At 40.3% G+C, this 23,423-nt stretch overlaps 1 pseudogene; it reads left to right on the plus strand.

The window, feature by feature from the left end:
- The window catches only part of LOC136846003 (E3 ubiquitin-protein ligase CHIP-like), a 41,561-nt pseudogene that overhangs the window by 3,523 nt on the left and 14,615 nt on the right, over nucleotides 1–23,423 (plus strand).

Raw genomic sequence — 23,423 nt, forward strand, 5'->3', positions numbered from 1 at the left:
TAGAACCTATCATTCATTTACTCATTAGTAAGGAAACCACTTTTCTGCCGAACATAATTCAGTTGTACATTATAGGAAAATTTAAAGCAAAACTTATGGATGAGAAATTAGAAGACCAAGAGGAGTGCTACTGGGAGACATAAAGGAGTTGGAGGCTATGGTTTTTTGAAGTACATGACAACTTCCATAGTGTGTGTATCAGAAAGAAAAAGGTGCATAAATACATATGTCATTATCCCCATGATAAAACAAAACATAGGTTTCAGTTTAACATCACGCTTGCACAGGTGTTACCAGGACTTTATGTGCTTGAAATTACCATCAGAATTGATTGTAGAGAAAGATCAATCTTTTCAAACCATGGTCATCTTGAAACTTGGTTGTGCCATTTCACATCTTCACATCAAGAGAATTTGTAACTAAAGTTTGATTGTTGAGGGAAAAATCTGTTGAAAAAATTACATAGCATTTGCTAGCCAGTTTGCATAGAGAAATTCCCAGTTATGTGATTTATCTAGGTGTGTGGTAATGTCTTTTTCAAGTAAGCAGGTGAACAAATGTACACGAGCTATAGAGCAGTCTACTGGATATGAAAAATATGATAACCATTATGTACACTACAGCATAGTATAATAACCATTGTGTCCTTGGGGATGACTGTTTTGTCCCTCTCCACGGCTCATTCATTTTATACTATTTTTCACTGGGAATAACATAGCCTGACTCCACTAGTTGTAATAGACTTAGTCTTTTTTCTTTTGCTTGAATTAATTTTTACTGGTTATTATTATTATTATTATTATTATTATTATTATTATTATTATTATTATTATTATTATTATTCAGAAAATGAAACCTATTCATATGGAACAAGCCCACAGGGGCCATTGACTTGAAATTCAAGCTTCCAAAGAATATGGTGTTCATTAGGAAGAAGTAAGAGGAGGTAAAGGGAAATACATAAGGAAGAGATCCTACTTATTAAAAAAGAAAAAATAATGTTCTGTAGCTGGGGGCCCAATCGGTGTAGGTTATCTTATTCTTTGTTAGCCTATTATATATAGGTATTGTTTGGGAAAGAGGTTTTAGGAAGCAGTAAAACTCTCTCTTAGTGTATCTTAATCAATTTTCCAAAATGATGGCTTTCTGTATGACTTGCAAATTACATTTTTCTTTTAGTAATTAGGGTGATAGTTTGGGTTGAGCAGTTTTGAATGTAGCTCATTAATAAATTGAGATTTTGACACAGACTTGTAGAAGAATGCCAAAGTACCGTAAAGAAATTTAAGCTGAATAAGTAATGTAAAAAAAATTTAGTGAATAGGGTAATCCAACTCAGTACAGTACGTATAGGATATGAGTTAAATGAAATTCAGTGTAGTGATAAGTACCCAGTAGGCTATATTAAACTTAATCTAATCAGTATTAAATCAGTTCATTTTTATGTGACAAATTATAACTTAAGTGGCTCTCATGGTTGTTTTTTAGTGATTTGTATAACCATTTATGCTGCAGTTATTGCTAAACCTCAGCTTCAGCCCTCTTGAAGATACTGTTGTAGAATAGAATATAGAATTTTGGCCAAAGACCAAGCACTGGGACCTATGAGGTCATTCAGCTCTGAAATGAAATTTGACAATAAAAAGTTTCAAAAGGTGTAACTGGAGGAAAACCTCACCCTTGCACTATGAAACACTTGTTAGGAGAGATACTGTTGTAGAAGATGGATCAAAACATTAGTAAGAAAGTCAATTTTCAAAGGTCTAGTTTTTACTGAACAGCTTTAATGTAAAACTATACCAGTGTTATTTTGGGCTGTATACTGCAAGATAATTATTTACAGATCTCATTTAAAACCTCTATTTTCACTCCATGTTGTGTTTGCAGTACAGTATTTTTTTTCACAGAATGTGTTTTAATTATTTCCAGTTTCCATCCATTTATAAGAAAAGGTTGAAAATGTGGTGAATATGAACTGCAACCTAGGGAATAGAAAATAAAAGCTTTTTGTCTATTATTAAATCTTATTTTTATATAAGTGAGAAGACATACCAGAGGTCCAAGGGAGGCTGGTGGGGTTTGCCCATGGGTAGTTGCCCCCTCCTCCGAGCCTGTTGTCCTTTCCCAGGCTGCGGCTGAGCGCAACTGGAAAGGCGTCTCGGTTAGTGCTGATCACCTGTCATCGGACTCAGGTGACTTGTTGCCCGACAGGACGCACCAGCGGCTCCGAGTTGTCACCTCTAGGCGTTTGAAGAGGCATTCTGCCGTTGCAGACAGTTCTCCTCCTTCTGTTAAGAGGTATGAGGAGACAAGTGCCAGTCCACAGCCTTCATGCAGCTTCACTGTTCCACCTTTGGACAGCCAGAAGTCGATGAGGTTTTCAAGCGACCAGTGCTTGTGCCTAGACGCTCTGATCTTCCTCGTAAGCGTCCATCACCTTCTTCTCTTTGGTCTCACACTTCCGAGCGCCCGTCTCCTTTCAGTCGCATGTCGCTCACTTCAGCACCACACAGCTTCTTCAACCCGCATGGCACCAGCTGCTGAGCGCTCGGCACCAACCTCGCTGCTTCCACACCCGTCTTCGCAGGAGGATTCTTCCTTGGCCATGTTTCGTCATTAGCTAGAGGATATTATGGGTTTTTTAAGAAAAGATCATCGTTTTCAAAGAGCAAGGATCTGTCTTTGTCTCCGATTTCGTCGGATGAGGAGGAAGCAGAGCACAATTCCACCCCTTTGTCAGCTTACTCCAGTTTGCATAAGTTCTTCCTGGCTAACTTTCCTGACTTAATTGAGCCTGCTTCTTCTGCTTCTACCTTCCTCATGAGGAAACGCTCTTCAGACACTGCTTATCTCCCCAAGTTAGTTCTTTCCTCCTCTTCGAAGAAATTCCTTTGAGGGGTGGATGAGTGGTTGACCTACAAAAGGGAGCAAAATAAAACTACCTTTACCTTCCCTCCCTCTACGCTTCTGAAGAATGAATACCGTTTCTATGCCACTGGAGAGGCACCTTCATTGGGAGTCTCTGCCTTCTCCCAAGGGGACTTCTCTGGTCTGGTTGATGCTATGCACCGAGCTCTATTTGCATTGACCAAGATTATGTTTTCCTCTCTCGATCTTGTCCATCTCATCAAGAACTTTTTTAAAGTTTTGGAGATCCTCAGTTTTCTGGACTGGACTGTGGGAGCTTTGGAAAGAAAAAATTGAAGACTGTCTAGACCTTGCCGAAGATTTCGCTTCTGACTGGCTTGGTATTTTATCGTTCAGCAGAACCATCCCTGATGGCTTTGCTGAACTTGCTTCTCTTTTCTCGATGGGCATCCTCAAGAAACGGAAGTTGTGGTGTTCATTTGCCACAAAGGGAGTAACTACTACACAAAAATCGGTGCTCTTGTTTTCTCCCTTAAGCAAGACCCATCTCTTCCTTCAGGAGACAGTTAAGGAAGTGATATCAGCCCTGCAGAAGAAATCCACTATGGATCTTTTAGCTCAATATACCAAGCGCCTGAAGGAAACCCTCTGTTTCCAAGTATTTCTTGCCCTTGCAACTGCAGCCCTTTCATGGAGCAAGACCAAGACCTCAACCCAGACCTCGAACTAACCTGCGTCCTCCCTCGAGGTCCATCAGGAAGTTTACTTTCAAGCCCGCCACTTAGAAGTGAAGCTATTGTCCTTCATGCATCCATTGGAGGCGAGCTTCATCTCTCTTGGGAGGAATGGAGTTCCACAGGAGCAGACCCCTGGATGTTCTAAGTACTGAGAATTGGCTACTCCATTATTCTCAGAGATAGGTCTCCTTTGTCCAGGTCGCCGATCATCTTGACTACCTACTCGGTAGGGTCCAGGAAGTTTTCGACTCTTGCTCAAGAGGTAGAGTCCCTGATTCACAAAGGGACAATAGAGGAGGTACTGGATCGTTCGTCGGAGAGGTTTTACAAGCGACGCTTCATGGTCCCAAAACCAATCGGGGGAGGCCTGTCCTGGATATCAGCACCCTGAACTTATTCATAGTAAGGATAAAATTTTGCATGGGGACTCTCCCCTCTGTCGTGTCCTTTCTCCATCAGGGTGACTGGATGGTCTCCCTGGATGTGAAGGATGCCTACTTCATGTTCCCATCCATCCAACCTCCAGTAAATTTTTGAGATTCATGTTCAGAAGTAAAGTTTTCCAGTTTCAGGCCCTTTGCTTCGGTCTGTCCACAGCCCCTCAAGTTTTCACCAGGACCCTCACCCTCTTGAGAATGGTTTCATCCTTCAGGATCAATGGTCCTCTTACTTGGACGATTGGCTTCTCCGCTCCACACCTCCCGGAAGTGCAGTGTGCTGAGGTAATTGAAGAAGACTCTTCATAATGCAGAGTTAGGCATTTTATAAACCCTGAAGAAGTCACAGTTGACTCGACACAGAAGATTCCCAATTGGGGATGATTCTGGACTCCAGAGCTTTTTTTTCTTCTTCTTCTTCCTCTATCCCAAAATGATCGAGTCTTGCCCCTACAGACTGTTCGGGAGTTCCTCTCTCTCTCTTGGTATGCTTAGCAGTCCAGTGGATGAGTCTGCTAGGCACGATTAGCCTCGGTAAACCAATTTGTGGTTGGACAGGCTTCATATGAGGCCCCTACCATTTTACTTGAAAGCAAGCGGTGCAGAAGGGCTCAGCCAGACTCCTTTGTCATCCCCATCTCTGAGATCAGAGGGATCTTTGATGGTGTTTTTCAGAAGAAAAGCCTCAGTAGGAATATCTCTTCTGCCACTGTGCCCCAGTCTAGAGTTTTATTCCGATGCCTCGATCTAGGTTGGGAGCCCTTTTAGGGGAGCCAAAGGACTTGGGAACATGGACTTCAATGCAGGAGTCCTTATTATTAACTTCAAAGAGCAAGGCCATTCACCTTGGCCTTCAGTCTTTCACTCCTCTGGCAGCAGGAAGGTGAGCAGTGTATGCAGACAACACCAGCCTTGTCTTATGTCTGCGTGAGGATCGCCCACTCCTTCTCTCTGCAAGACAAACGAAAGACCTCCTCTGGGTGAATCAATACCAAGTGAAGTTTGTTACTCGCCGTGCGAGGAAAATTAATATCCTGCAGACGAGGTGTATCGCTGCAGTTAGGTTTCTGGATGGAGTGACTCTGACTCTCGTAATGCAACGATTTTGAAAACTGTGAGGCAAACCAGCTGTAGGGTCTCTTCAAAGATCAAGAAATTATTGCATGCCTCTCCATTGGTTTCCAGTCCCAGACCATCTTGCATGGGCGACGGATGCCATGCTGTTTGATTGGTCGGGCCTGGATGTCCACGCCTTCCCATCTTCTGAATTGATCAGCAATCCATTCTGGCCCAGGAAAGAATGAACTTTCAGGATCTGCTGCGCTGTTAGTGGACTTCCAAGACTTCTGCCACAAAGACATTGCTGCTCAAACAACCACACTTCCTCAGGTCCCATCAAAAGTTGTCCACTCATCGTCGAGGTGAAGGCTTTTCGAAGTAAACTACAGAGGCTTTTGCTAGGTGCAAAAGATCTTCTGCTATCAGGTACCACCAATCAAGTGGTTGGTTCGTGAGGATGGTACCAACAAATAAGATCTAGTCTTCTGAAACCTTTATAAGCCAGTTAGCTGACTTTTGCCTTTCCGGAGGACTGATAGGAAGTTGTCTCCCCCTGCCTAAAGGGTGTGGGTCGTGTTCTAAGACCTCAGAGATTTTATCAGCCAGATCCATCTCTCTTTTAAGAATCTCACTGGGGAGACTCTTTCTGTGGCATCAGCGATCACAGACTTGTTAGCAAGCGGTAAGCCTCGACATGAGAGGTAACTTTTGCAAGTGGAAATGGAAATGCACACACACACACACACACACACACACACACACACACACACACACACACACACACACACACACACACACACACTCTCTCTCTCTCCCTCTCTCTCTCTCTCTCTCTCTCTCTTTCCTTTCCTTACATAGTTAGAGCAACAGACATCCTCGGTCCAGGGGGAGAGATTTCTTGTCTTGTGGAAACCTTGAAGTTCTGTTTTGGAGGACAGAAAAAAATCAGAGGACCTCTCTGACAAGCTTCATTGCTCAGTGAAGATCCCTTCACACCCTCTGTCAAGAATGTACCTTCTTTCTTTCATAGAAGTTCGATTACAGAAGTGCATTCTCAGAAGTTCAGAAGATGCTTTATCTTTCCTTATGGTCAAAGCTCATGAGGTTCGAACTGTCGGCTCTCAGCCAGGAGCATCCCTTTTTTTTGACATGCCCAATTGCCCACCTCATCAATCATGACACCAACTCCCAGGCGCTTGTCACCAACTGTAGAGAGTTCAGAGCCAGTACTTGGGCACTAGGCATCAATAGTGGGGCCCTCGCCGCCAAGTTCCGGGTGCTTATGCCGACTTCCGGGATCATGGCTGGCATAGTTGAGAAAGGCATAGAGGGCTCTCTGTCCTCTTCTGTCCTTTGCCTTGTTGTAAGGTCATTGAGTTTTAAGAAAACCTGGGGTACAGTGTACCTGGAGTACCACCAGTTTTAATGGTTGGGTTAGTGGTTCTTTATTTTAGTTGTAGGTGACAGTGTTAGTTTATTCTGGTCTATGCCCATGGCCAGTGGCGCTATTTTTTGTCTTTGTCAGCCATCGGTGGACTTCCAGCGGCTGCAAAGTACCCACTAAATTAGAGCGGCTCTTGGCCAATAATGCCACGCCCCTCTACAGGTTAAGATGAGCGCACGTCCAGGCCTGGTGCCGCCTAAAAGCAGCTCTCTTAACAGTTAAGGTACACAGCAAGCATTAATCCAATGCTAGCAACCTCTCTAGTTCAAAGTCATTATCTTTATTAATGTTTTGGTTTTAGAACATGTCCATGATTCCACCCTCCTCACAATGTGGAATCCTTTATGTAATTGTTTGGTAAGTCACTTATAGCAAGAGCTGGCATTTTTATGAGCAAAAATAAAGTTTTATATATACAAGCAATTTACATAATTGGAACACTACTCTCCTCCCATAAATGGACATTCTGGGCAAATTCAATCGAATTGAAGTTCTTAGCTGAGCTAAGCAAACCTATCAGTCCTGAAAGTGGTTGGGTTCCCTGTCACCTACACTGGCGATGGTAGGGCCACCACAAAAATTTTGAGTTCTTAAGACTTGCCATGTGGAAATCTAGCAGCTATATAATTGCTTGGTAGAGTATATGTAAACTTTGTTTTATCATAAAAATGTCATTTTCCATTATGTCTCATCTTTTTTTTTTTAATGAAGCTCTCCTTAATTACTTGGAGCTAATGCTTTGATGAGCAGTATAGAAAATGAGATTCTAATAACCAGTCAGTTTATCCTGGAAATTAACAGAAAATTGATTAAAATGTCCATTTATTGCTGCAGAGAGAAAGGTAAACAACACAGATAAAACATTTTGAACATGTTGCATCTCTTTAAAAATTTTAAGAGTCTGGTTTGGTTGGTGTATTATTTAGAATTATTTTACTATATATATTTATGTGTTTCAATAAAGTAAAAATTTAAAAGTATTGGATTTTTATATCTTCAAACATAAAGGTACCCAGGTACATTAATGTGATATGATGTAAAATCATTTATGCTCATTCTTTATCATTTCAGATGTCTGTAAAGTTTTATCATTAATTTTTTCAGTCAAAGAAACCATCTGTCGCTGTTTATTATACTAATCGAGCACTGTGCAACTTGAAGTTAAAAACTTGATGGGACCTAGTGTTTTAGACTTTTAGCTCTCTCAGATCGATGCAATCCTTGGTTCAGCCCATTTCTTTTCTTGGTCAAGCTCTCCTGAGACAGACAATTTCGATGAGAGTATTACACACCTTCAAAGAGGTAGGTTTACTACAGTATTAGCATAGATTTTAGTGCTGATTAATTGAGTATGCCAGAATGCACTAACTTACATGCATGATGTCAGTACAGAAGAGGGTAGCTTCTGTATTCAAATTGAAGTAAATTTTTACATATTGTACAAAGTAACTGTAACTTTCCTAAAACTACCCGTGATGATATTGCAGAATTGTTGCATGAATTCTTGTTCATACCATATTTATATTACAATTTACTAAAAGAAGGAGGCTGTATTTGACATACAGTATTTTTATTTTTAAGGCAAGTTAGATGAAAATTTACAATATCGAGTGTTTACAGTATGGTATAGTAATTACCTTATTGATCATTGTATTCATCAATTATTTATAATGTAGCTCAAGATCTTGCCAAGGAAATAAAGTCAATTATGGAGACGACATAGCCTGTAAGGATACGAGTTGCACGGAAAAGAAGATTCAACATAGCTGAGGAAACGAATTGCCCAAGAAATCTTGGAATTGCAGGTACTTGTGTGTTTTGATGTTTGGTGGTGGTTTATCATACTGCAGTAAGTGGGTGATGATTAAATATTTACAGAGCTATCAAATGGGTAATAAGCAAGGGAGAATTCATTAACTGACATTACTGTAGTTGAAGAAAGGACTGAATTTTTTAAAAATGTACTGTATTATTTTTTTATTTGTACACCAACCTTACATTATGCTTAAATTTATACTTGTGACTTTTACACAAATCAGAACCATAGTTAAACTATTTGAGTGATTTCTTGAAGTTGTTATTTGTCACATCAAAGTTTGTCTTTGCCTTGAACTTTGTTGAACTCTAAATCTGTTAAAATTTCATTCACAATTTTTAACCTTTCATGAGTCTTATGCACTTAATTTTGTGTACAATATATCCATGCTGCAAATACAAATCTAATATGACAGGAAAATAAACTGCACTCGAAATCCATGTAAATTACCAGTAGGGTACTGTACTAGGGTGGTAAGGAACCAAAGTCTATCAAAATACAAGGGTTGTATTGAGATTGCAGGAGTTACACGGATAGAAGTGCCTCCATGACTTACTAGTCTATTCAGGGACACCTTTTAAAAAATAAATCACCTGATTGTTGATCTTTAATCTTTTCTTGAAATGATTCATAATTATACTGTGCTGATGTATTTTTCCAAAATAAGGCTTTCACATGTATTAGCACTACAGTGGTTTGTTGAACCTTTTTAGTTTCAGTTTTCATCTGTTGAATCTAGTTTGATTATTACTCAAAGATACATAGATTTGTTGTCTTATTTCTAATTCATGTTTATCTAGGTAAAGAGTTAAAATTTAGGCATTCTGAGTACATCTTTTGTATTCAGGTGTCTGATTTGTGGTATAGGTATTAAGCAAGTTTGTTCTTGCCTGTAATGCTTCAAATTTTTGTCTTGACTGGGATTACACCCAAATTTGGACAATGCACTTTAATTGGTATCTAATTTTCCCTAATAGTAAGTTAAAGTATTAATGACTTTATTGCCACTTCTATACATTATATGAGGAGATTAGCCACTAGCATGATGATGATAAAGCTTTTAAATAGCCTGTCTGTTCCTTCCCCAGTTCATTCATACTGGGCATTCTTATTTTTTAACACATTTCATGACTGCATTTATCAAGTTGAATGGCATCCTGCTGTTTTTATTTTATGAATATTCACCTATCTTCTTCAAGTCTTCTACGCAACTGTCGTATGGTGGCATGATTATCGATGGTGATATCCATTTGTGTGTCATCATAAACTTACTTTGCTTGCTAGTCATCCTTGAGTCCAAGTCATTTATATCGATAGTGAAGAGCAACACCAAGCACCTAACCTTGAGGCACACCATTTGTGAAATTTTGCCAGTATATGTAAAGGGATGTCTCATTGATGAAAACTTGTTTTTTGTTACTTAGCTGAGACACTTTACTTTGTGAGTCTTTTATCTGGTATCCTGTTAGATGCCTTCTGGATATACTAGAATCCTAGATAGATGATATGTATTGCTCTACTTTTTTCATATGTATTATATATATCTTGGAAGTAAGAAACATTGGTAGAATGATTTTCCATTGCAGAAGCCATACTGGCTATCTAGACTTAGCTTGTTTGATTCTAAATATCTCATTATATTGTCTGCTGTGATAGATTCTAGTATCATCCTAGAATCTATCATTGTAGATGATATAATGAGATACTGCATTTAGAATTAAACAAGTTAAGTCTAGATAGCCAGCTTGGATTTCTCAATGGAAAATCATACTTAACCAGCATTTATTTCTGAGATATAGACAATACATATGATAAAAGCGGAGCAATAGATATTATTTATGTAAGATTTTCAGAAGGCAACTGATAAAATGCTACATAAAAGACTTGCAAAATAAAGAGCCTAGCCTTCATAGATGAAGTGTGGATTGGGTAAAAGACTGGCTATGTAACAAAAAAACAGAGTTGTCATCATTGAGACATCCTCTCAGTGGCAGAAGTCACAATTGGTGTGCCTCAAGGTTTGTTTGTAAAAGTTTATTTCCACTGTAACCAGTAAGCAAAGACACTTGACTGTACATGTGAAACATAAATGCTAGTAACCCAGGGAGACTATCTCTAAGGATCCCTTAAAGGAGGAGATGAAAAACTAAAGTCAAGAAGAAGAGTGGGATTATTCCTGTAAGTCATCCCCCAAGGGTAATACTTTAGTACAGTACTTGTCTCACTGCTGCAACCTGTCCCAGAGAATGTGCATCCATTCAATTTATGAATCACATCCCTCCAGGTACTTGCATTTAAAATCAAGGTTACATTTAAAAACTTAAGACAATTAAAGGTCTATAATCTCATGGAATTAAACTCTTGCATGTGCTGCTTTGCCATGCATGACTTACTTTAAGTCGGAAAGACTAACTAGCTTGAGCCAGTTGGGGATGGTGATACCAGGAATCAGTTTCCTAGAATGACTTGTGGGAAGAAACAATCAAGGAGGAATGCTTCTGGAAATTCTTTTTCTCCTGAGGTTAATTTAAGGCAGACTGATTTCACTGGGCACAGAAGGCAATCCTCTTCATTTCTGGAGTAGGTATCAAGAGAAGAGAGAGCAGAGGGTTCTGTTGAATGGTTCTGGCAGCTTACAGTTTGAGTCTTTGCTATGGAGTCAGTTGGAGTGACATTCCAATGTACATATCTCCACCCCATAGCATGTGTGACTGTCCGAGAGAGCATGAATTTTGAATTTTGCTGGACTTTGAAGATACATAGGTTAGAAGAAATACTGTCTTGTGTGTAACAAGAGTGATTTTACCTGAGGAATCTCCTCAGAATGTTAGGTCAGTCCTCTAGGTTCCACTGAATAACCCACATCTAATGCATGAAGCTCAGAGGCCCTTGTGAGACCTCTTGTGGCATCTGAGAAACAGGAGAAAATCTAATATAAGGACAGAGAACTCTAGTGGATTAGCACCCCTTTCACAGTACCAGTTTCAGAACTGGTTCCACTTTGCTTGGTAGAGGTTGATGATTGAAGCTCTGCAAAGTTTGATAGTGGTACTCTAACTGATGTGCCTTGACCAAAGCTGTGACTGAAAAGTTGTATGGTAGGGGAACTGAAGCAGTCTGCAGTTGCCAAGGCTGTGTTCTGAAGGAATGTAAGACCAGGTTGCCAGTCTTAAGTTTGCCATATCTAGGCTGCAGTGTGTAGTCAAGGATGGCATTCTCCTTATCCTGTCCACCATCTGGTGAATGCCAAGTTTCATAGCCCTCATCGATGGAGTCAAGTCCAACTTCTCCCAAGTTATAAGTTGGCCCAGCTATTAACAGACTTCAGTGAGGCAATACAGGTGTTGATTCAGCTCTTTTGCAAATGATCATGTCATCACTAGCAAGTCCTCCCAGTACTGTACTTCCAGTCTTAGGCTGCATGTGAGCAAACACTCACTGGTGAGTTGTAGTTTGTCTGAAATAAAGAGCCTTGAATTGAAATACCCATCCCACCCGAACGACTTGATGATCAAGTGACATCAGGAAGGCTTATACTGAGAACTGGTTCAGTGGGCTGAAGAAGAAAATGGGCCACCATCCACCTTTTGCCCTAGGAACCGGAAAAGGATGACTAGAAAGCCACTGCTAATCATCTATCACCTTTTTTCACCTGCTTTTATAGCATTTTTATCTTATCTCAGTATCCAAAGCATATTGATCGGAGTTGTACATTTTTTTTATACATTTAATTAAGTATTGTTTAACATTTAACAGAAAATATCACTCTCCAAAATGTTTTCTGTATTTACCATTGCCATTAATACAGTATTGTAATATAATATAAAAAAAGCAGCAAGTAAGTTGAGCTGATTCTTGTTGGAAAGGAGGGTTTTGTGGGGTACGAATTAGATATTTAAATGATCTATGATCATTCTTATCTTTTTGGTTATCATTGATTTTTAGAACAGATACTACATGTTGATTTCCTATTTTCAGTCATATCTGAACAGATTAGTTTTAGAAGACAGGGATCGTCAAATAGAGACAGTTCGAAGGAAATATGAAGATGATGAAGAAAAAGCTCAGGAAGAAATCATTAGAATAGAACAACAAACAGTAAGTTTCTGCTGATACAATTTTTTTTTTTTTTTTCAAAAATTCTAATGATTGTTTATAAAGAAGTTGGAAGATTTTGATGAGATTTTCACACAAGTTTTTTTTAACAAACTGTACAGTCTTTGAAATCAACATAATTTGTGCTGAAAGTATTGCATATTGTTTTATTTTTATATGTAAAAATTATGGAAATAGTCAATTTTTTGTGTAAATGAAGTAATGGTCATAAAATGAAGTCTTTAATCAGACCTTCCAAGTTTTCCATGTATATATACATGTAGATATTTAATGCATAATAAATGTATTTGTGGCTATTTACACATGAAATTTCATTCTAGTATGCAAAGTAATACAGGATTCAGTGTTGGAACTTCCATTCTTGAAAGATAGTTTACTTCACCACACAACCAATACTCATACATAATCCACATTTGTGTTCTTAAAATGTTCTCTGCAGTCTTTTGTTGAACAGACAGAAGAGCAGTAGTAGTGCTGTGCACTCACCACCTGGGTCCACAGGTTTGTAGTAGGAAACTGCTTCACTTTTCGTATTTCTATAGTTCTGTCAGGAGCTGAACAGAATTACAGACTTTCACTGCAGGGTCAACAATTTCATTAATATTTAATTACGATACATTCTTTCATTCCTTTTTTACATTGCCTTCCTCATAACATGGTCAGTGAATTAATTTTTCACCTTAAATAGATATTTTGTTTAGTTGAGGATACAATCCTCAACATTTTTATGTGAATAAACCTGCAGCAGAGCTGGTTAGTCATTGAAACTTAGTAAAAGGATTGTTAACTTTCAGTAGGTAGGTGAGGGGTTGGATTACCACCTACTCACCTGACTGGCAGCCCCACTTTTCTTTTAGGTGTTATCAAGTTAAGAAGTCCTAGTTGATGTGGTCACTAAACTTGACTTAGTTTTGAAGCATTTATCAGTACAGTATAATTCTCTTGTATAATATTGTTTGTGGTTGTTCAGTACACAATAGATACTTGAACAAAAAATTAACTTTTGTGTTTCTCATGCTGTACAGTCTGTTTTCTTTTTACAAATTTCATATTTAAAGTCTTAAGGCTTGCCATATTTTAACTCACAATTTGTCCATACAGAATATTAACCTGTCTTTACAGCAAGACTAGGTTTATATGATAAACATCATATATAGTAAGAGTCTTTTTTGCTTCCTTTTTCTACAGGAGTGGATTGTTTGTGTGAGATACTCGAGGACCTCTTAGGGTTACTCTCTCAGTCCGTCCTGCTTTCCCTTTCCTTCTTGGTCTTCAGACTGTTGAAGATTGGGGTCATGTAGGGAGGTTCTCTTTGAGGTTATTCTTTAGAATTTTCTTTGAGTGTTCCCTTTTGTAGAACAGATGACTTTCTTTGATCCCTTGGCTAAAGCACCTGGGGAACCTACTTGTCTAGTCACAAGTGTTCTTTACTGTCCTTGGAGATTAATGAGGTGTAAGGAGAGGATTTTGGTAGAAGGGCTGAAAAAGTGCAGTGCCTTCATCAAGCCCACCTTTGTCATCCTGTTTGTTCTCTGGGTCTTCTGATTAATTGACACATACTTCTAATTCTTCCTTGGTATCAGTAAGTGCTTGAGAGGTGTCTTTGCTCCTCCTCTGACTTCTGGGGAAGTGATTGAAGTTGATTGCAGCTGGGTTAATCTAGAAACAGCCAGATTGGAGGACAACAGATTGGAGAAGGATAGCATGGTTTCAATCTTTCTCCCTTCCTTCTGTCCCAATTCTTCTCTGTTGTCCTTTCTGTCCTCTCATTCTATCTCAGCCCTTGGGCTGCTAAGATGGACAGGGTTTTATTGGATTGTTCCATCTGAGCTCCAGGTGTAGTGGTCAGTCTGATTATGATTACTCGTGCCAATCTGTCTTCAAAATTCCCTTGAAGAAGGCCGTGGGACACCTAGAAATTGACACCTTACTTCCCTTTGGACTCACTAAGGAATTTATAGACAACTGTAGCCATCCACAAACCTAACAGAGACTCTTCAGTCTCAGCTTAAATGATTCTCTGAACTGTAGGATAACATCTTCATAATTGTGGCTTTTACCTTTAATTTTTCATAAGTGGTATCCTTAGTGATGTAAATTTCCTCATTTACTGACCACTATACAGTATCTCAATAGATGTTAAGTTGTCTATACTTAGGATAAAGAACCATCCAATTACAAATGCTTTACATTACTACCACTTAAAACAAGGGTTATCACACGCACACACACACATTCACATACACACACACACACCTAACTCCTTTTCCCTCCCAGAGCATTTGGTGTCTTGTTTTCATATGAACTGTAGGTGCTCCGTGTGGATCTTCTAGGTCAAGTCAGCCAGCTCCAATGTCTTCAGCAACTTAGTCCATCCCACCCAATTTGTGATTTAGGCTACATCTAAATGTTAGGGTTAATGGCAGACTCTCAAAATTTTTTAAAACAAAAATAAATTTTTTTAATACAAACCCATCATTTATGCAGCAAGGGTCATCTTCCCAGTCCTTATGACCTTGTAGATAACAGCCCAGGCTACATGAAGAGTGAGTGAGCCAACCGCCATCATTGGACCTGTAAATCCAGGTAACACACATATAGTATTACTGTCACTGTTCTTCTGTCTGTTAGACAAAAGACTGCAATGTATGGTATGTTCTGAGACCTCAAAGGTAGAGTATGAGTGACTTTATGAAAAGATCAAATTTATTTTCAAAACATTAGATAGGCTATTTATGAAAATATACAGTATTTGGAGAAATTATAATGATTTGAACAAACAACTTCGTAAGGCACAGTACAATACTTAACACTGATGTCGTAAGTAAGATGTAAATGGTGGCTTTATTTTCAGGATAATCATATCACAGAAGTCAACGCATTGTTTGCAAAATTAGACGAGAGAAGGAGAGTAAGTATGCTATGTTTTTGTTATATCAAATTAATTTCTCAGTAGTCTGTAAAAGTAGACTGTTTAATGTGATAGAGAAGTACTGTACAGTAGTCATAGTTTTTAGAGTTTTTTTTTTTTTTTGTAGACAAAACCATATCTACCCAGATCATCCCCTAAAGAGGAGTCCTAAAACACATTTACCATTACAGTAATCTGGAAACTTTCTCCTGAGGATTAGTCAACTAGCTATGACAAGGCCAGTTGATCTCTTAACCCCCTAAAATCAGTTCCTTATGACTATCTGGCTCACATGTAGTAAACAACTCTACTTTACCTTTTATTCCCAATCACTTAGGGGCGGAGTGCTCTTGATTCATTTAACAGCTAGTGCTATTAGATGAAATAAGACTTGTTTCTTAACAAACCTGTTACATATACAGTAATTAGGTCATTTAATGCATATAAAAGGGAAAATTCTTTGGTCTCAAGCAGCCAGATGAGTCAATTGTGTTTGTAGTGCTGTACACTGTCATTTCCAATGCTCTGCCTTATTTTTGTCTCTTAGGGATTCCCCCCTTGAATAATTTAATTTCATTTCATTTACACTCCTTGGGTAAATGAATGTTCCTTCCATTCTTGAGACAGAGGTAATGACTACCAATTAACAATTGTTGAACCACTGATTGTGCTTTGCTAAGAATGTTTGTAAGTAATTCAAAGAACTTTTGCTCTTTTTTTAAGCTCAGTGATAGCTTGGGTTTTGGTTTGGCAAGTTATAATCATTGACATCAGTGAGTTTTTCTGTTCAGTTATTAGTGAATGGTACACTATTACTTTTTCTTTTTTAGTTGGCTTTTATTCAATTTTCAGAGAACATTAAGTTTGCATTAAATTGGGTAGCCTTGTAAAGGCATATTTTGAGATAGGTTTAATTTTTTCTTGCTTTTCACTATAAGCACTCTTCACTGTAATTGCTTATTTTGTTTTTCATCTGAGATTCATTAACAAGTTGTAGGGTTGTTAGTTTTTGTTATTGTTTTGCTCTGTAATTTCCCTTTTTACATCTAAGTACGTAATTATGGTGTGATGTATGTTACTTATCGTATTATAAAATATAGTACTGAATACAATTAGAATTATGCACATCATCATCTGTTTGCCTAACATAATATAATGCAGCATAGAATATTCAAGTTCAGTTTTTAGGTTAAATGCTAATGTGATTTTTATGTTGTTGTTAACTGTTTTTCAGCCTTTTATTATGCAGTGCTTACATTCAAACAATATTTCTTTGAGATTATTTGTTAAGCAAATGGTTATTCAGTGCCTGTTTTAGGCATTATGATAAACTTTTTTTGTTAAACATGGAATGAGTTTTCTCCTCTCTCTTCTGTCCTGTATTCTTTCTGCTTGAACTCTTATTAGGTCTAGGTCTTCATCTGTCCCCTTTTTCTGAAATTTTATGGGCCTTCCTAATGGTCTTTTTTTGTTCTAATCCCTTGTCTATTGCTCATTTGACAACTGTCCCATATCCCTTCTCATCTCATGTTAAAACTATCTCCGTCTTTCAGTTTTCAGTTTATTTTCCAACTTCTGGACACCACATCTTGCCATCATTTCCTCATTTGTAATATGAATAACAGTAAACCAGCATAGTAGCTTGGTTATTTTTGAGGCAGGTTTGTTCCCCTTCTGCCTGCCTACAAGTGTTGGAGAGGCCTCTAAGACTGAGGCAAGTAACCTATATCCACAGAACCCATTATGTGCTTTATAAGTAATGGACTTGTGTAAATTTTCGTGTAAAAAATTTTGTTTTCAGAATGTATCTGAGGCTTTGGTTTCACTCATTAGCTAGAATGCCTTCGTTATTACCAAACATTCACTTCCTATTAGTAGGACTAGTGAGTCAAGCTCTGCAGAGGTCCTGCCATCTATACCAGTTATAGGAGCTGCATCACTTTCATGCTGGGATTCAAGACTATGAATTATGGTTAAAAACCAGGATCACTTGACGTAGACAGTTATGGTTGGCTAAGACACCCTCAGAAATATCATAAGTTCTGCTGTATGCTTGCTTACCTGCTAACAGGAATTCCCTCAACCAAACCTGTTTGTTCCTTTTTGAAATGACATTTCTTCATATGCTAACTAGTTATTTGTTAAACACTAATTATTTCACAACTCTAGTTACATTTTAAACAGCTGATAGGGCTTTTAACCATACTCTTTGACATGTGGTACCTGGCTAAAGTAAAGAGATTTCTTGACACTTTAGTATACTTTGTGGTCTGCTTTATAAAGAAATAGAATTTTGATATGTTTAACTTTGAACAGTAAAGTTTGAAATTATGAAAATTATTCTTCCTCTCTGGAAGTTATTCAGTTTGTGATCCAAAGATTATAAATACTTCCACTGAGCTCCCACCTAGTATGATTTAGACTTTGAGCAAGCTGGTAGGTTTTGAAATTTTTGTTTTTCGTCAACTTGAACAATTTATGAGAAACTTAATTCTAATGGTATTTGCTCTCTTGCTGGTACCTTGATTACTGTAGGTCAGTTAAACAGTTTTACTATACGTGCAGTTGAAAAGTGCTCTTCCTGTCATGATTTTGTCGTATTGTGCAGGATATGTAATCCTTTATTAAGGCTTCATTGTGCAAGATATGTAATTCTTTATTAAGGCTGAAAAGTTTTATACTACCAAAAGTAATCATAAAGATACAGATAATCCTAATGATAATTAAAAGATTTTTATTGAAGTGTTCAGCTTTTTTCTTGTTGAACTTAGTCCATGTAGAAGTAGTAATCTTGCTTTTGAGTCAGATATGTATGTGCTTTTATATGTTGCAGTGTATTAGATTTTGGTAGAATCATTACCAGGTTTAATGTAATACTGCATCAAACGTCAAGTGGTAGTAGTATTCCAAGTGTTTTTCCTTTCTTTTTCTTTTCATTATTAGAAATACTTTGGGGCCTGTGTGTTCTGCTGTTCTTTATAATGTTCGTGATAAAGTTGAATGGTAGTAATGATGAAAGATCTGTTAAAGTCACACAAGGTAACTTATTGATCACTACATGTTCTAGTAGCTTGATTCATTTTAATTTCCTTTTATATGAGCAATTTAAGTTTCAATAGAGCTTCATTGTCATGCACATGTGAATTATTTTGAAGTGCCAGTACTCTAAGTTTACTTTAGCTTATTTCACAACCTCCTTACACCATAGAAACACCACCCAATTATTAGCACAGTAGTATACAATAGTAGATTGAATAAAGTGGTAACCCATTACTTGAAAAGGGACACTGAAGTCCTCAGAAGTGAAGTTTTGACACAGTTTCCCAAATATGTTCAGGGAAGAGAGTATGTGTTACCTTGAACCTGTTTAAAATGGAAAATATCTTGTAAAAACACTGTTTCATCCAACCCCATTACTCATATATGCCAGCATTAATCATTTTTTAATTTACCTTTACATTGTACTCTTAATAGTCTTACTCATTTATGCCAACATTCATAATCTTTGAATTTACCCTGATATTTTACTCTTTTTGTCTGACATACAGAAGATGATCAGTAGTAGCTTGGCATCTGTGCTATGTGAAGTGTTAGGCACCCATCAGTTACCCTCTCACTTATTGCGTATGTACAGTGCTATTTACAGCTAAGCAGGATCCCAGTTGATTCTTAGTACTAACTAGTCAATCGGTTTATTCTTCTTAATTTCTATCTTTACAGCATTTTCATTCCTTTCATAAGTGATGAAGTGTGATTTTTATATCTTGGTAGTTAGTTAAAGATTTGTGTTTTGTTGTATGGATTTCTCCCTTGTGGTTAGCAGGTACTAATTTCAAGTAATATACTTTATTTTTCTGATATCGGCACTTATTTACATGTTTTACCATGCTTTTCATTGGTCATTTTTTATGTATTACTATTTAGCACTTTAGTGATGGTTTTTGTTAGCTAATTTTTGTTAGTTACTTGTATGTATTTAGTTGTCCTTTGAACAAAAGTAAGTCAAACTGGGATGTTACAATGATAAGCAAAGTCGGGGCCACCAAATCCTTGGATTAAAAACTCAACCTTTGACTTGTTACTACTTACAATTGTCTCAGATAAAAACATCAAATTGCAGTTACAGGAACAGCTTAAGAAAGTTTGGCCTTAAACCCTGAATATTTGGGTAAAGTACTCAGCAATTTTTCTTAAAGTAATGAGTAGCAGGCACAGGGTGCAGCTCATTGTCTCCTAAAAGAATTAAAATTAATAATATAAAATTAGTATCAAAACTAATAAATGGACTCATACCAACAACAATATAATAAAAATCAATGAAACAACAATACAATCAACAACAACAATATTTACATTATTTACAAAAATTTTATTGAAAGTATAAATAAACTTGACCATACGTCATGAAAAAAAGTGGCGGAAGCAACTGGTCAACAAGGTGGAGCTGGCTTGCTTTGTAAGGCATATAAGAAACCCACTAGACTTACCACAACAACTCGGGGAGGGCAGTCAGGGTAGTTTTAGAAAATATTAAAAGCCTAGAAAAAAAAAATTAGACAAAGAAGGGAGCACCTTGCTAATCCACCAAGCATCTTTTGCTTTCTTATCAGCCTGTCGTACACTTTTCAAAAAAACGTGAAATGAACAAAAAAAATGGGAAAATGCCTGATTTTACCCTCAAGCAAGGGAACTCACAATCAAGACCATTGTAGATCATGGTACAACGTGTATGGCACAGTCCAAGGTTGGAGTACAAGGTTAGTATTTGGGAAACCCTCTATCAGAACAGTTGCTTGCCAAGGCTAAAGGGTCCCCTCCACCCGTTGGCTTGATTTCGGAATGTCCTTCTCTTAGAAGAGTTGTCTGCCAAAGCTGAAGAGACCTCTACCCTAAAAAAGAAAGAAGAAAGTGAAGAATAAATAAGAAGGGATACAATTAGAGGAGGACAGAGTAATGTACAAGGAAAAGTATAAGAAAGCTTCGAGGGTAGTTGCAAAAGCTAAGGATAAAGCATATGGTGAGTTTTTAAGAGGTGCTAAAGCAACGAGCAGGAGAGAGTTACTGCTGATTTATTGAGGACACAGACAGTTTATATAGCGGCGGACTGACGTCACGCCGAGGAATACAATGAGAACCAGGGTGACCTGAGGTCAATAACATTTAACAATAAATACAATGAATAAATACACTCCGAGTTGCAAAAATGGACAATAATGAAATTGACGACACTCTGATACATGAATAAAAGAAACAATGCCATACAAGCTAGTAATAGATAAATATTCACATAGATCAGTTTAAATGATTGGGTATGGCTGATCCTGCGTGACCCGTTATCCTAAGAGCAGCATAGAAAACGGGTCGCCACCATAGAAGACCCGCTTAGCGGGGACTTTACAAATACTCCCCCCCACCCAAGACGTGGGTAACGTCTGATTAATCCACGTATCTGCTGGGGCGTTGAAGAGTGCTGCAGCTACGTGAAGTGAGAGGGGGGGTTCCGCTGTGCGTGGGAGTGCTGGCTGCAGGTGTGGGCGGATGTTTCCAGGGGCAGCCCCGTGACCTCCATCTGCAACGGCTCAGCTGCGGAGACGACTGCTCAGGCGGAGGGTGCGGTGCGGTGACGTCTGTTTCCTCCTCCAGGAGGTTGGGTTTGATGCGGTCGATCGACACCCAGTCGTCTTTTCCGTGAAGGGGGAGACGGAAAGCCTTGTTGTTCCTCTCCAGCACGCGGAAGGGCCCCCTGTAGGGCCTGGTCAACAGTGGGTGGACGGCGTCATCCCTGACGAAGACGTGGGTGGTGGAGGACAAGCCGGGAGGTGTGAAGGTGACTGACCTGTCGGTGTATGTCCGCTTACAGGGGGCGAACTTGCCGACTGTGTCTCGAAACTTTTGGACTGATGGGTTGTGGTGGTCCTCTGTTACCAGTTCGCCTGGGACTACAAGGGGCTCCCCGTAGATTTTCTCTGCTGCGGACGGATCGCCGTTGGTCTTGGGGGCGTTCTCAGCCCGAGGAGGACCCATGGCAGCTGGTATTTCCAATCCTCAGCGATGCAGTGGGCCATGAGGGACGTTTTCAGGGACCTGTGGAACCTCTCCACCAAGCCGTTGGCTGCAGGGTTGTAAGCGGTGGTGGTGTGGTGAGATGTTCCCAGCAGGCGTGCCAGGGCAGACCACATCTCGGACAGGAAGGCAGGGCCTCTGTCGGTGGTTATGTGGTCCGGGACGCCGAACCGGCTGATCCAGCTGTAGAGGAGGGCCTCGGCGCACGCACTGGCGGTGGCTTCCTGCATGGGCGTCGCTTTGGGCCACCTGGTTGAGTGGTCGACCATCATCAGGAGATATCTGGTCCCGCCTGACGGGGGAAGAGGGCCGACGATGTCGATGTGTATGTGGCCGAAACACCGCCCCGGCTGTGGAAACTCGCCTACCCCTCACTCGGTGTGACAACCTATCTTGCTGGTTTGGCACCGAAGACACTGTCTCGCCCAAGTCCTCGCGTCCTTCCGCATTCCGTGCCAGACGAACTTCTCCATCAGCAGCTTGGCCATCGTCCTGCCGGAGGGGTGGGACAGCCCGTGGATGACGTCGAATACCTGGTGGCGGCAGGTGGTGGGCACCAGGGGGCGAGGCTGGCCGGTGCTGACGTCGCAGAGTTTTGGTCCCCCGGGGGCGAGGGCCACGTCCCGCCACTTCAGGGACATGATGGCGGTGCGGTAGGCTGGAGTCTCCGGGTCGGCGACCTGTTCCTGGGCGAGGTCCTCGTAGTTGATCCCGAGCTGCATCGCGTTGAGCTCGATTCTGGAGAGGGCGTCTGCTACAGGGTTCTTCCTACCGGGGAGGTATTTGATTGAGCAGGTGAACTCAGCAATGGCAGCGAGGTGTCGCTGCTGCCTGGAAGACCATGCGTCCCCCTGCTTGGTGAAGGCGTGGACCAGCGGCTGGTGGTCCGTGTAGATTGTGAAGGGCATACCCTCCAGGAGGAACTTGAAGTGCCGGACCACCCAGTACACTGCGCAGAGTTCCCTGTTGAAGATGCTGTAGCGGGCCTCCGCGGGGTTGAAATTTTTGCTGAAGAAGGCGATGGGCTGGGGGGCGCCATCGACGATCTACTCCAGGACAGCTCCGCAGGCAACGCTACTGGTATCCGTCATCAGTTGGAGGGGAGCGCCGGGGTCCTGCCTTCATCTGGGAGAAGGCCTGCTGCTGGCTGGGTCCCCACACTAAGGATTTTGGTTGGCCCTTCAGTATCTCCATCAGGGGGGCCATGGTGTGCGTGATCCCGGGGATGAACCTCCTGTAGTAATTTACCATCCCGAGGAACTCCTGGACGGCCTTGATGGAGTTGGGTATGGGGAACCTGGTGACGGCTGCGACCTTTGATGTGAGTGGGCGGACGCCATCCGGGGATATCTTGTGGCCCAGGAAGTCAGCTTTCTCTACGCCGAAGGTGCACTTGTCAAATCTGACGGCGAAGCCGTTCTCTGCAGGTGCTGCAGGACCGCCCGGATGTGCCTCTGGTGCTCTTTATGGGACCTGGAAAATATAAGGATATCATCCACATAGCAGACGCAGAACTTCAAGTCCCCAAGGATACTGTCCATCAGCCGCTGGAAGGTGCCCCTGCATTTCTCAGGCCGAAGGTGGAGAGGTGAAGACGTAGGACCCGAAGAGCGTGATGATGGCGGTTTTTGGGATATCCTCTGGAGCGACTGTTACCTGAAAGTAAGATTTTAAAAGATCCAGCTTGGAAAATATTTTGGCCCCGTGGAAGGAGGCCGTGAGGTCCTGCATGTTCGGCAGGGGGTAATAGTCAGGTTCAGTTGCGAGGTTGAGCCGCCTGTAGTCGCCGCAGGGTCTCCAGGAGCCATCCGGTTTCTGCACCATGTGGAGGGGAGAGGCCCACGGGCTGGAGGCCTTCTTGCATATTCCCATCTGTTCCATCTCGGCGAAGGTGTCCTTGGCCTCCTGAAGGTGCCGAGGGGGAAGCCTCCAGAACTTTGCGTGTGCAGAGGGGCCCTTTGTCTTTATGTGA

The sequence above is a fragment of the Macrobrachium rosenbergii genome, chromosome 2 (assembly GCF_040412425.1).
Source record: "Macrobrachium rosenbergii isolate ZJJX-2024 chromosome 2, ASM4041242v1, whole genome shotgun sequence".
In the NCBI taxonomy this organism is placed as follows: Eukaryota; Metazoa; Arthropoda; class Malacostraca; order Decapoda; family Palaemonidae; genus Macrobrachium; species Macrobrachium rosenbergii.